This window comes from Echinops telfairi, unplaced genomic scaffold (genome assembly GCF_000313985.2).
Source record: "Echinops telfairi isolate 266 unplaced genomic scaffold, ASM31398v2 ScPeMD7_7458;HRSCAF=8496, whole genome shotgun sequence".
NCBI classification, from domain to species: Eukaryota; Metazoa; Chordata; class Mammalia; order Afrosoricida; family Tenrecidae; genus Echinops; species Echinops telfairi.
In genome coordinates this window covers 18,120,095-18,134,307 of record NW_022111358.1, presented here as the reverse complement: position 1 = coordinate 18,134,307, position 14,213 = coordinate 18,120,095, and the positions used below count along the sequence as shown (strand labels likewise).

Genomic DNA, 14,213 nt, shown 5'->3' with positions numbered 1-14,213 from the left:
GCAATGAATGTACAAATGCGCTTGACACAATTGATGTGTGTATGGATTGTGATAAGAGTTGTATGAGCCCCTAATAAAATGATTTTTAAAAAAAGAGAGAGTCTGTCTGTCTAATGAGAAATGTGCTTTGGACATGTTATCAGGAGAGTCCGGGCTCTGGAAAAGGACATCATGTCTGGTAAAGTGAGGGGCAGCGGAAAAGAGACAGGCCCTCAACAGGATGGACTACACCTGGCTGCCCCAGTGGCTGGAGCATAGGAACACCGGTCAGGGCGCTGCGGGACCAGGAGGCGTTCCGTTGGGTTGGACCCAAAGTCTCTGTGACGTAAAGCCGACCTGGTGGCACCAAACAACAAGAAACAAGAAATCAAGACAGAACGTTCCAGCAAAACCGAGCTTCCCCTTTGGAGACTCAGTGGTAGGAATCCACCTGTCAGTGGGCAGTGAGCTGCAAGGGGGAGACACTGTCTCTAAGAAAAGGGGTACTTTCGGGAATGCAAGATGCTGGTCGAGATTCTGATAAGTTACCAGGCCAAAGGCGAGCGCGGCATCCCCCTGCCAAGAGGCTTTCTTTTGACTTGCTAGAGAGTTGCCTTCAAACTCCGGCGAGATGATTTGGTTCTGGGCTGAGCCGAACAGGCAGTACCTCGGAAAAGGGTGCAGAGTGAGGTAGGAAGGCATCACAGCAGCGAAGCATTCTTCTGGCAGAGAGAGTCTGAATAGAGCTTTAGAAAGATTTCACATGGTTGCTAGGGACTCTGTGTGTGTGTGTGTGTGTGTGTGTGTGTGTGTGTGTGTGTGTGTGTGTGTGCGTGTGTGTGCGCGCGTGGGCGCACATGGATACCCTATTCGTGCTCACTCTCAGTCAGCAATGGCCCCCACCCCCCAATATAAGAAGGTGCTGTGAGGAGGCTCTTTTGCCATCTCATTTCACAGAGAACTGTGAAAAATATCTGCATAGCAGCTGGCTTTCTAGGAAATGGGATCTGTGTGTCTCATTTCTCATGTAAATAAAGCAGGAAGAAGAGCGAGGAGCCAGGTCTGCCCACGTGTGCTGGCACTGAAGCACGCTGGGGTCCGCAGCCACTCCCTGTCCCACGTCTTGTGTGGGCTGACCACTTTCTCAGACAGAAACTCCAGCCCTCGTCGAGCCTCCCCGGGCAGCTTTCTCAAGATGCCCAGGGCACATGCTGGGAGCCTGTAAAGGAATGTACAGGTACCCTGTGGTGACAGGGATGTGACTGCCACCTGTGTGCTTCCAGTTCCAGGCAGCTGTAGGAGAAAGGGGGGTGTCTGGACCCAGAAGCGCTGAATATCATTTGCTGTCACACAGTACGGGATGGACTCCCAGATGCCAGACGATCTCTCTTTCTCTGTGGTTGATGGCATGCAACGCTGTCTCTCTCACTGCCCCTCGCTCACCCCTGAGTGACAGCCGGTTCCAAGTCAGTCTTGTTTGCTATGAAGTGTGTTATCCCTGCATGCTGGCGAAGGGTCCTCGTAGATACAATAGGCTAAACACACTGAAGCCATGGCATCCTTTGCCTCCACGCACCCGGGCTGGAGAACACCAGCCTGCCTGGGGTTGCAGGCGCAAGGATACTCCTCAATGCCGAGCCTAGCGGCTTCCCTCACCCCTTCTCTCCCTAGGCATCGTTTGCTCTCTTGTTTTGCATTAAGAGTGGCTTAGTGATCATGGACTTCAGCCCTTGCCTGTACTGATCCTGTTCGCATTTTATTCTTCACACAGAATAGGAAGGAGGTTTGCTTGCTTTGCGCAGAGGCTGAGCCACAGGAGAAAGCAAAGCCAATGTGATTTATTGAATGAAAGCGCTGGACAATTACCAACAACTTGTTCCTCGGCTGCCTCGAACAACCTCAACTGGTAAGTCCAATTTATTCTTGTCTTTCTTCATGGGAATGCAGGGCTTTTTAGACACAGCTTTTTTTTTTTTTTAATGTGTGTGTGTCTGTGTGTTGCTGTGGTTTAAATGAGAGGAAATGCTCTGCATCTTCCAAAGTTAGCTGCAGGCAGTCCATGGAGAATGCACAGAAACACAAAGACCACCGGTGGTCTGTCTGTACCAGCGCATGCATGTCCCTGTGGAGAGACAAAGGCCGGGGTCTGCAAGCCCCACTTCTGATCATTGGGGGTGGGAGGGTGGGGTTGTGGTTTCGTTTGTAGCCAGCTTAAGCACATTAAACGCTTGCATAACCCATAAGCACAAGCTATTAAAAAAAGAGAGAGATGGCTATTTTGTTGTATGAGATCATTTTCCTACCAGGTTCCTGATAACCTACAAATACCTGTTGGTTCAGGTAAAGACGAGTCCCGTTGTGCTGGTGTTTCAGAATACAAACCCAGGGGAGCTGTCGTCTTGAATCTGGTTTGCAGGCTGCCTAGGCAGAGTGGAATGCCAGCTTTCTGTCCATCCCGGCTGAGCATGCCCATAGATAAATAACCTCGTGACAAGAGCGGATACCTGCCAAGGAGACCCAGTGGACATACACACACTTATGTTGGCCAGTGTCCCTTTGGCATCGTATTCCTTTTTGTATTCCATGAAGGCTATGATAGGTCGGGTACACTGGGTTCCCCAAGTGGAGTTTTGTGAGTGTCCTGTTAAGCTGTGTTGGTCAGTGGCTTGGCCAAGGCTACTAGGCATACCCTTGATAACCAAGTTGACTTTGCTTCTGTGCTCAGCCCCACAACTCCCTCTACTCACTCCTTCCTCCTCTAAGTAAGCTGGGAGCCAACCTCTGCAGAGGAGGGAAGTCTGTGGAGAAAGCTATTTGCTTTTCCCCCTCCCTCCTCAACACCAGCCCACCCCCAACCAGCCAGCCTTTGCTTTGCCTAGCTACCACAGAGCTTTATAGGGGCAACAATCCATCTCCGGTGGGCCCACAGTCCATATCAATGCCATATAGAGTTTTAATGTCTTTGGTGAACTCTGCCTGCCATATATCACTGGACTTTCAGACCAAGTTGTGGCCTTGGGTGCTGACAAAGATGGATGGTGTTGGAACAGGGCGCAGCATGCTTTTCTAAATAAAAGCCAAAGTTAGGAAATCTGAGAGATGGGTGATGTTTTGCCTGGTTGAAAGGATCCCCAACTCCTTCAATCATAAGAGCAGGGCTATTCTCCGCGGAGATTTGGCTATTATGTCATTCTCATGGGAAGAAATAAAATTGCCTAGCGGAGAGACGACTGGGAAGATGGAAGGGTGGAAGGGCATCCGACTCAGTGGGTGCCTATGGAAACTTCCATGAACCCTCTGTGGAACTCCATTCCTGATCGTTTCAAGGAAAGCATGCTAAGCTCAATTAGTGTCTGCAGAGGAGAGTGTATTTTAAGTTGTCCTGGAGGTGGATGCAATTGAGAATCAAGATCATTGTTCATACACTTTAATCAAGAGACCATTCATCCTAAATCAATAGACGAGCGTGTGGAGAACACTGGATGAAACAGGACCACACCCAGGGGGTCAGAAGCTAGAATACCACTGAAAAATGCTCTTAAAAATTAAATCCAGGTCAGTTGTTCAGAATAACCAGGATTTTCGCTCCCATGATGACAGTGACACCTTCTTTTCTGTAGTCATCATCCCAAGATACTGACAGTGGTGAGTCGTTTGGAACTAACAGTACACAAGTATGTGGGAGGTGGGCTTAGTTCAGGTTTGGGTAGAATCCATAAACAGCATTTATGATAATTTTGTGTGCTCAGATTCCTGCCACCCCCACCCCCAGGAGGATGTGCACATCACCCCCTCGACATGGGGTTCCGCAGCTGCAAAGGTGTTGATCTGAGGAGTCTCAGAAGACCTGTTTTCTAAAAATTAAAAAAGATCCTCCTACTTATAGGATTAAGGCACCTGACATTCTTTCTACAAAGACCCCGTACACTTTGCTGCCTTTTATAAACTACAAATAATCTTAGGAGTAACAAATTAAGACACTCGTACAAACGAGCTTCAAAAGGCTTGTGGAAAAACTGAATTAGTGGATGATGGAATTTTTCCACAAACTTTTTGAAAAAGCTTTGTATATCACCGTAAATTAATTTTTTTGTCTAAGATAACCCAGGCAAACTGTCTTCATGATCTTGGGCTGCTATCGCAGAATATCACCAGTGGGTAGCTTTAACAAACGTGGATTGATTTCTCACGGTTTAGGAGGCTAGAACTCCAAATTCAGAGAGCCAGCTCTAGAGAAAGGCTCTGTGTCTCCTGGATCCAAGACCTGAAGACCAAAGGACATTTCCTACTCCCGGCTCTTCTTTCTTGGTGGTGGTAGATCCTTCTGTTCACTGCTTCCTTCCTCTTTAATCCTTGTTCATTTCTCTTGATTCTTTGATTGACTCGTGATACAACCTAATGCCATAGATTGCATCCGGCCTCATTAATATAATTGCCTCTAAATCCTGCCTCATTAATATCATAGAGGTGAGGATTTCCAACATAAAGGATAATTATATCAGATCCAAAAAATGGAGGATAATTACATATTACTGAAAATCATGACCTAGCCAAGTTGATGCACATCTTGCGGGGACAGAATTGAATCCGTAACAGCCACCCAGAGGATGTTGCATTAAATGTTATGTTAACCCTTCTGCTTTCTTTGTACTTCATATCTGTTTCCAAGAACTTCCCTTATAATTGTTTGTTCACACTTTATCAGTCCAACTAGACCTTTAGGGAAAGTTATCTCCTTCTGTTTTTGGAATACGTGCTTTGAGCAAAACCATCTAGGTTTCCTGCAGAATTACATGTGGAAAACCAAACGTAACTCTCACTGTCTTTCCCCTTCTTACCCCACTCTTCCTCTGGATTCCATTTTCCCTGTAAATGATCAATGGGGCTATTTATATACCTACTTACCCAAGCAAGCCTCACAGAGGCGACCCTCAGGTCCTCATTGCCATGGGTACAAGCTTCATGCTGCTTGTCCTCTGCCATTGGCTCCATACTTAGCTTCGAGCTGTCCTTTGAATGCTACCAGAAAAGAATCTCCTCATCTGAAAACCTTGACTTTCCCTTTTCTTGCTTCCTGGATGTCTATAGGTTAGAATCTTTACTCCACACTGCTGTTGGCAGCTCTAACCCAGCTTGTACTCGGTGGGAAGAAAGATAAGCCTTTCTAACTGGAAAAGAGTGACAGCCGCAGAACCCCACAGGAGCTGTTCTCCCTTGTCCTGGAGGGTGAGCGTGACTTGGCATCACCAGGACGGCAGTTGGGTTTGGCGTTTAGAGTCTGGCAGTGAGTTGGGTTGAGACCCTTGGTGAGCTTGCCCTGCTACCCACCAGACTCCTCACCTCTCCCGAATCCCTGCTGTGTCCACCCAATGAATGTACCACTGGAAGTGTCAGAGGCCAGAAGGTTGTCAAGAAAGCCCCCATTGGCATTTACCATCTTTCATGTGTCCGCCTAGAATGCCCAGTTCTTTCCTTTCTCCCCACTAGCCCCCCTTCACCATTCAAAGTCTTGCTCAGACATCGTCTTCTTCAAGCCTGCTGCCCCCTCTCCTGTTTACTCCTGCCGCCCACAACATCAATTCCCCACCCCTCTGCCCTACAAAAGGCCTTAGGCCCTGTAAGAGGGGGCTTGAATGGTTAACGTTTCAGAATTAAGCCCACCTTGCCTGGGTTTCAATCCCGAGCTTGCCTCTCAGTATTGCCTCAATTTCTTACCCTATAAAATTGGGGGTAATAATAGTTCTTTACTTCAAGTGATTCTGTGAGTTGATATCTACATGCCAAGGCATTTTTCTAGATAGTGCCTGGCTTGGAAGAAGCATTATGGAAATGTAACCTTTTCTCACTACTCCATAATGTCTGTGTAACTGTATGGGCATGGCCAGATATTTGCATAGCTGACTCCCTTTCTAGCTGGTGCTAGAGCACAGGTAGGATAGTCCATTCATCTGACTGCAGCTGACACTCTCCCACCTTCAGCACCGGTAACCTCGCATCTTGGAACCCTTCAGTCCTGGGCAAACTGAGATGGTTGGTTACGTATGAGGGAGCCCACCCCATTCATCTTTCAATCCCCAGAGTCTATCACATACATGATCCATCATTATAAAGTACATCATCCATAATGACTGATGAACTATAGGATCAATATTAATGTTGTGGTCACAGTTATCCTTATCAATATATACTTCCCAACTTCAACATTCAATTTGGAGGTCCTAAGTGACTTTTACCAATGTATCCCTGAATAGATCATTTTTTAAATGCCAGCCACAGGCCCTGAAAAGGCGGGTCTGTGTATCATTATTGTGCTAGAACTAGCTCCCCTTTAGCAATCAGCGGCATCCCTGGGGGGACTTCACATTGTTTTCTGTCCAGTGACAGACAAGTTGAAGCCTGAAGTTCACATCACAGCCTGGAGATCAATCTTGTTCCGGTCAGAAATGCTCCCTTTGCTGAATGTGTGTATCCACACAGCCGTCAAGACTGGCTGCAGTGTCTGCTTCTAATGCACGGTGTCTTAAAACAGCTCCTCACCCAACGCGGCTCACATCTGCCTTCCTGGTAGCAAGTAGAAGGAGAAAGGGCCATGGAGGCGCTCTGGTGATGCACAGCCTTGGCAAGGGCCTGGGGCAAGGTCTTTCCTTCAAGGTTCTAGGAAGAAGAAGCTGACAGGCAACCAGACAAAGCTCCTATAGGCATAACAAAGCAAACTTGTTAAGTGCATGAACTGAGGACTCAAAGTTCAAAGGTTGTCTTCTCCATTTACTGTAAGATCATAGAGCAGTTATGTGACTTCCCTGGGTTTCTGCTTCTTCCATGTTAAAAGGGGGTGCGTAACAACACAACCTGCTTTCTCAGAGGGCACCTGGGACCTTCGGTCTTCCATCGTGAAAACAGATCAAATGGTTATATTCTACTGGTCCCTGGGCACTACGACCTCGGGTGTCAACAGTAAAGGTGAAGTGGAGGAACGTGAGGGGTCCGGGGAAACCAAACACAAGGGTTGTCACGAGAAAACACATCGGACTGGTTGTTTGTGCAGTGAACCCTGGGAAAGCTGACATTTGTGCACAGCGGACAGGTATCAGGGAAGGAAACCTGGAATATTTTCTTTTGCTAGAGAGCACTAGGGAAATGGTCAGACTGACTGGCCCCTGTCAAAGACAGGAAACTCTTGGGACACGGAAAACACAGGGGTCCAATTCTGAGTCCCTCCCACCTGTTTCACCTCTGACAGCTTCCAGGAAGCCCCAGAACCATCTAGCAGGGGAGGAATGAAATGGAAAGAGTCTGCTGTCTACTCTGTCTGAAGTCTCTCCGTGGAGAGCGTTTATCAAGCCCTGCAGTGTGGCCATGAGCGAGGCCGAAGCCTCTGTGGGTTTTGTTGGGTCAGGACCACTATAGCTGCCAGCAGAGGAGGCATGGCCAGGGCAACACCAGAACCTGTCCCTCAGCTGAGATGGCTGGCGGTATGGGAGACAGGGGGATGGTGACAGCCCAGACTCTCTGTTGGCACACGTGATCCAAACCCACGGAAAAGCAAACCGAAGCAAACCGGAGGGCGAGGCTCTGAATGGGGTCTCATTCAAGGTTAAAAGGGTTCCTAGCACAGAGGTCTTAGAACAGTGCCAATCACATAGTATAAGTGCAGTTTACCTGGTAGATGTTCTTCTAACGCTGAGCTTTGCGTCTTCTCTAGCATTCAGAAGCTGCACGCTTTCTTTAAAGCTCCAAGAACACAACTCTAAGCACCCATCTATACTTTGATATAGGGAGTCTAGCATTCTTCCAGATCTTCCTCCCCTCTGGTAATTTTTAGAAGCTGAATTGTGTTTCGTGGCCTGTTCAAGTTAGCTGTCCCTTGCCACCACACTCAGCCAGCTCTTTTCCTCCCGGTGCTCCGCTCCCCACAGTATTCTCTTGCTTGTAGACCTGGATTCTCCTGACCACTGTCACGCTTCACTTAGTTTAGCCCCAGGTCTGTTCACAGATTCTTCCCAAGTCCCCAAAGGTCAGGCTGAACTATTTCAAAGAGGAGACAGTTCTCATTTTGATAAAGTCCCCTCCATTTTCAAGGTTGTATGGGGATTTATTTTTGTTTTTGATATTGTTTCTGTTTATCCAGTGTCACAAGAATTTACTACGTTGTCTTCTAGAAAATCTATCATTGTAGCTTAGATATTTAAGTCTATGAGTTAGTTTCATTTAATTTTTGTATATGATGAAATAGCGGTTGACATTTTTGTTTCACTTTGTATCTACTTATGGCTAACCTTTATCCCAGCACTATATGTACCTATATGTTCAGAAAATTGTTCTTCTTTCCTACTGAGGGATCTTGACATCCTTTTTGAAAAATATAAAATTATAGTCTATGGATAGGCTATTTCTGGGCTCTCTATTCTGTTCATTAGTCTATATGACAATCCTTGTGCCATTATCACATGTCTCTTTTCTCTAAATGACTGCCTTTGCACCAACACAACCCTGTAACTTTGAAAGTAAGTCAGGAAGTCGGGGAGAGTAAGGGTTCCAACTGAGTTCTTTTGGGAAATGAAGTTTTTCAGTCTTTTAAGTTTCTCATTTCCATATCCCCTGGTCAATTTCTCCTCCACCACCACCAATAAAGAAATAAAAACCTGCTAGTGCTTTTATCCAGATTTCATTGAAACTACAGGTCAAATTGGGAAACATGGATAACTTAACACCATTGAGACTTCCCGTCCAGGAACAAGGTCTGTATCTTCATGCAGACCCTTTCCAATGTCACTCATGAATGTTCTGTAGCTTTCAGTGGCTAGGTCTCACATATGTTTCATGAACTTTATACCTAAGCAACATGTGTATGTATTTTTAGACTCCTCTACACAAACCTTCCCCTGTAAATGAAGACCAAATTATTTCTTTCCTTTCCGACCTGTATGATTCATTTCATGTTCTTGCTTTGAAGCACCGGCTAAGAGGTCTGGCGTGATAGGACGCGATGGGAAGGGGCATCTTTACCTTCTTTCTGCTCTTAGATGGAAGCACTTGGCTTTCACTCTCCAGGATGACGTCAGCGGTATGTTCTCATAGATTCTTTTCATTGGATTAAGAAGGGTTTTCATATTTCTGAAAAGGTGCTGAAAGTTTTGTCATAAATGGATGCTGACCTTTGTCAAAGCCGTTTCTGAATCTATTGAGGTGATCATGAAAATGTGCGACATTCTCCTATTACTGTGGTGAGCTACGTTTGTGGATGGTTGACTTCCGTACCACCCTTGCTTTCCTGGGCTAGCCCTCACTTGGTCACGATGCATGGACTCCGTTATTGCTAACCTTCATTCCCTAACATTTTTATTGAGGATGGTTGTCTCCGTGTTCATGCGGGACATGGATCTATACTTTGGTGCCCTTTTCTGATTCTGGTGTGAGGAAAATGCTGGCCTCAAAATGAGGTCAAGTTTCTGGACGAGTTTTGTAGTGAGTTAGTGTCCCTTTTATCTTTAGATGTTTGGCAGGCTGGAAGACTCAACAAAACTGGTATTGAATGTACTGGGATGAAATAAGGGAATTCGTTTGCAGGAAAATAGATATAAAACTGAAAAAGGAACTTCACCGCAGAGGATTGCCACCTGGCTCATTAGCCTCCTACACCCTCGGCCTGGAGCTATACTGTACTGCAGTTCTCATCCTTCTAGATCACGGACGTGTTTATGCGCCATCTCGTAATAGCTCAAGTCCCCTAAGCCTTTCTAAAGGAAGAAGGGAAGAGATATCGCCTTTGTTGCAAGCTGGTTTTAGGGGGGGAAGCATTTAGTCTTCCACAATTAAGTTTGATATTAGCTGTAAGTCTCTCATAAATTGTCCTTTATCAGGATGAGAGGGTTCTCTGAGTTCTGTCTTGTAACTGCGTGGCCCTTATGTAAGGAGCAGAGAGTTGTGGAAGGCAGAGTATGAGGGGGTACCCCCTCCCAAAAAATGGATTTTTTTTCTCCAAAAGCAATGTATTTAATTTAAAAACAAACAAAACTTTATAACCTTCAATGTACTCTCCATGACACTGCATACATTTGTCCAATCTGCAATTCCATTCTTGGAAACATTTTTCAAGCCCATCTGTTTGAATGGCTGACAGCACCTCCCGAGTTTTTTTCTTCACCTCTTCTACGTCATCAAATTGCTGTCCTTTCATGCCCCTCTTCATTCACAGAAAGAAAAAGAAGTCACACGGAGTGAGGTCAAGTGGACAAGAGAGGCATGCTGTTTTTGTGCAAAGCTGTCACACTGAAATGGCTACATGAGCAGCTGCATTGTCATGGTGGTAAAACCATTCCCCCGTTTGCCACACATTAGGCCTTCTTTTTGTCCCACACGGTTGCGCAATCTTTTCAGAACCTCTAACTAGGAAGCTTGATTAACAGTCTGACCTGGTGGAACAAACTCCAACTGCACTACAAGTCGACATCCCCCCCACCATCACCACCACCAGTAGCACACCAGGATTTTATTTCCATGTGCTATCTCTTTCTGACTTGGGTTATAAGGTCAGCTAGATGGGTTGAGAAATACTGAATCTTCATGTAGTTTCTCAGAGTTTGTAAAGGATTTATATCAATTCTTCTTTAAACATTAGGCACAAGTCACGGGTAAAGCCTAGGCTTTACTTTTGGTAAAATGTTTGGATTACGAACTCAGTCTCTGTTTGTCACATGCGTGTTGCGATCTTCTGCCTTCTTCATTTGGTTCTGATAGTTGGTAGCCTTTTAGGAATTTCTCTGTTTCATCTAGGTTTCCTACCTGGTTGGTGTATAATTATGCTTACTATTCCCTTATAATCTTTTTTTTTCTCCTCCTAAGATTGATAACAATACCCTTTCATTCTGGATTGTAGTAATTTGAGTTCTGCCCTCTTCTATTCTTTTTCTTGTCAGTCTGGCTGAACGTTCATCAATTTTGTTGATCTTTTTCAAGATCCAACTTTATGTTTGTTTATTTTTCTATTGTTTTCCATTTCATTTATTTATGTGTCAACTTTATCATTTCCATCCTGTTTGTTTTGGATTTTATTTTGTCTTTCTCTGCTCACTTAATAAGATGCAAGATAAAGTGATTGATTTGCAAGCTTTATTCGTCTTTTATTCATATAGACACTCATAGCCATAGGTCTCTCTCTAAGCATTTATTCACTGCGCCCCATACGTTTTGTTATATGGTGTTTTCAGTGCCATTCAGGTCTAGGCATGTTCCTACTGCTCTTATAATTTCTTCTTTGACCTATTGGATGTTTTATTGCTATTTAATTTCCATATACTTCTGAATTTTCAAGTTTTCCGATTATGATTTCTTTCTAGCTTCGTTCCTTTGTTTTGGGAGGATAGACTTTGTATGATTTCAACATTTTAAATGTATTGAGGTTGGTTCATGGTCTAATAAATGGCCTATACATGGCCTATCTTGGAGAATCGAATGTTTCCTTTGTACTTAATAAGAAGTTGCATTCTGCTATTGTCAGCTAGAGTGATCTGTTTGTGCTTTGGTTTATAGGGGTGTTCTGGTTCCCTTTTCTGCTGCTCTTCCACCTACTTGTTCTATTCCTTGCTGAGAGCAGTGATTTGAAGTAATCAAGTATTATGGGGGAGTTGTCTGTTTTTCTCTTCAATGTATTTTGGGGCACGATGATGTTAAGTACATACAAGGGTAACTCAAAAAGTATTGCTACTAGGGATCTAGTTCATACATGCTGTGGTAGTTATATAATTGTCAATTTTGGAGGATTATGAGTGAAGGGGTGGAATCTAGTCCGTCAATCGGATTGCAGCCAATGAGGCTTCTGTGTGAGCAGGGCCTTCTCCTGAGAATTCTGGGAAATCTGGTATTTCCTCCTTGGAGGTGGGAGAGACTCTCTGCTCACACCTGGGAGACATAGCAGCTAACAAGACACATGAACCCACCCTGATGCAGAGACCCCTGCCAGTGCTGAGATGCTTACAATGCCACTAGATCCAAAGAGTTTCTACCCACTGGCTTGTGATCGTCCTGCATTTGGCATCATTGCATGTGTTTCATGAGTCTGAAAAGGACTTTGTAGATTGGTATTGGACATATGGGTTAATATCAGACTTATGGCCTTGGACTGGACTGGGTTGGGATGTTTTCTTAATGTGCAATTGCTTTTGTATATAAGCCTCTTCCTTATACACATATGTGTGTCCATGGATTTGTTTCTCTAGTCTACCCAGACTAACACACATGCACAGGTTTAGTGTAAACCCAGTGTGTTTAAACATGTTTCTGCAATGAGTGGATGGCTGCAGATACATTCTCTGTCTCTGTCTCGTTAGGGTGCCGTAGCACAGGCACCCGTGGAAGAGCGGCTGGCAAGGGGAGCTGTGGGGCCAGTGAACTTCAAGGCAGAGGGCTCAGGTCAGTTGGTGATGGTCACTAGCTGGAGGGAACTCCAAAGTGGTCATAGTGAAAGAATCTTTTTTTTTTTTTTTAGGATGCAAGAAAACCATGCAGGTTTTTTATGATGACCTTTTCAGAAAATCGAAAAATGCATGGCTGGTAAAAAAGTCAAGAAAATTGTAGTTGACAGGTTTTTTTCATCGTGAAAAGCCAATTGCTCATACTCGGAGGGTAGCCAGAACTGTCCTTAAAAAATTTCATTGGGAAACCTCACCTCATCCACCCGACAGCTCTGATCTTGCCCCTTCAAACTCCTTTTTGTTCTCCCAAACTCAAAGAATATTTAAAAGGAACTGACTTGAGTCCCTTAAGGGTGCCCAATGGCTGAGTTAACGTGGTGGAGAGCAGAGGACCGCACAGAATTCTCCTTGGAAGGGCTAGCGGCATGGGAACACCAATTTCGAAATGTCCAGACATTACTGAAAGACTATGTTGAGAGAGAGCTTTCAAAGTTTAAGAAAGGTGTCTATGATTTTGTACTTCTCATCTCATATTTTTGTAACTATTATATACTCTTGTTTGATTGACTCATATCGTATTATAAAATGTCTCTCTTTTTTAATCCCTAGTGACAATTTTTGCCTTAAAGTCTGTTTTATTTGAAATTAGTATGGTTATTCCAATTTTTTTTTCTGGTTACTGTTTGCATACTAAAATGCTTTCCTATATTTTCATAATATTTGTGCCTTGAATTCTAAAATGGGTCTGTTATAGACAGCATCCAGGTGAATCACGTGTTTGGTTTTTCTTATGTTTGTTTTATCCATCTGCTAATCTTTCTTTGCCTTTTAAGTGTTGGGCCATTTACATTTAATGTAATTGTGATATAATAGAATTTATATCTCTCAATTTGTTATTTGTTTTCTTTATGTCTTGTTTTTTTCTCTTATCCCTTTATTGTTGCATGATTTTGTTTAAACTAACTTTTTTCTAATATGTCATTTAAATGTATTTGTCATCCTCCTGGTATCTCTGTCTCTCTCACAATACCTACCTACCTATCTAATCTCTATACATGTCTTTTCTTTGGTTTTCTATTTATTAGTGGTTGCCCTGGGGATTAAAATTAGCAACTGAACTTATAACAGTCTAGCTCAAGTTAACGCAGACCTAATATTAATAATTTACACAGCTTTATTGTTATATAGCTCCATTCCCTCCCTCCACCATTGTACTGCTATCATGAAATAAATTATATGCGTATGCAGTATATGCTCAAAAACAGATTTTTAATTATTGTTTAATGCACTTGTCATCCAAACTAGTAAGAAGAAAGAACATTACAAGCAAAAATAGATGCATACTTCTAATCATGTGTTATTCATTTTGATCCATTTGACTTACTTTGGGAATGAGATTTTTCTGTTTTTCATTTTACTGTTGTTGCTGGGTTTTTTCTTCTCTCTCTCTTTGTCTCTCTCTCTCTGTGACTTTATATGCAAACCTCAGGGTTCTGACAAGGGAGGTTGGAAGGACAGGTGGTGGTAATAACAGTGGATGCAGGAATGAAGAAAAGGCTCCAAAATGGATTGTGGCAATGGTCGCACAATTCTTTTTGATGTATTTGAGCCACTGCTTTGTATGATACATGAATGCTATGTCAATAAAATGACTGAACAATAAAAGTAGATGTATACCATCTTGTAGGTGTGTCCATACAGCTTTCTTAGGAGCCCTGGTCGCATAGTGGTTGTGCACTGGGCTGCTAGCTACAAGGTCACCAGTTTGAAACCACCAGCCACTGTACAAGAGAAAAACAGTATTGTCTCCTCTCAAACAGTGAA

At 44.0% G+C, this 14,213-nt stretch overlaps 1 protein-coding gene across 1 annotated transcript in view; it reads left to right on the top strand.

Annotated features, from left to right (window-relative positions):
- ANKFN1 (ankyrin repeat and fibronectin type III domain containing 1) overlaps nt 1-14,213 on the top strand; it is a 252,981-nt gene that overhangs the window by 102,594 nt on the left and 136,174 nt on the right. Inside the window, exon 2 of the mRNA XM_030888203.2 lies at nt 1,751-1,885. The gene's annotated coding sequence lies outside the window, so the exon portion shown is untranslated. The remainder of the gene's footprint in view (nt 1-1,750; nt 1,886-14,213) is intronic.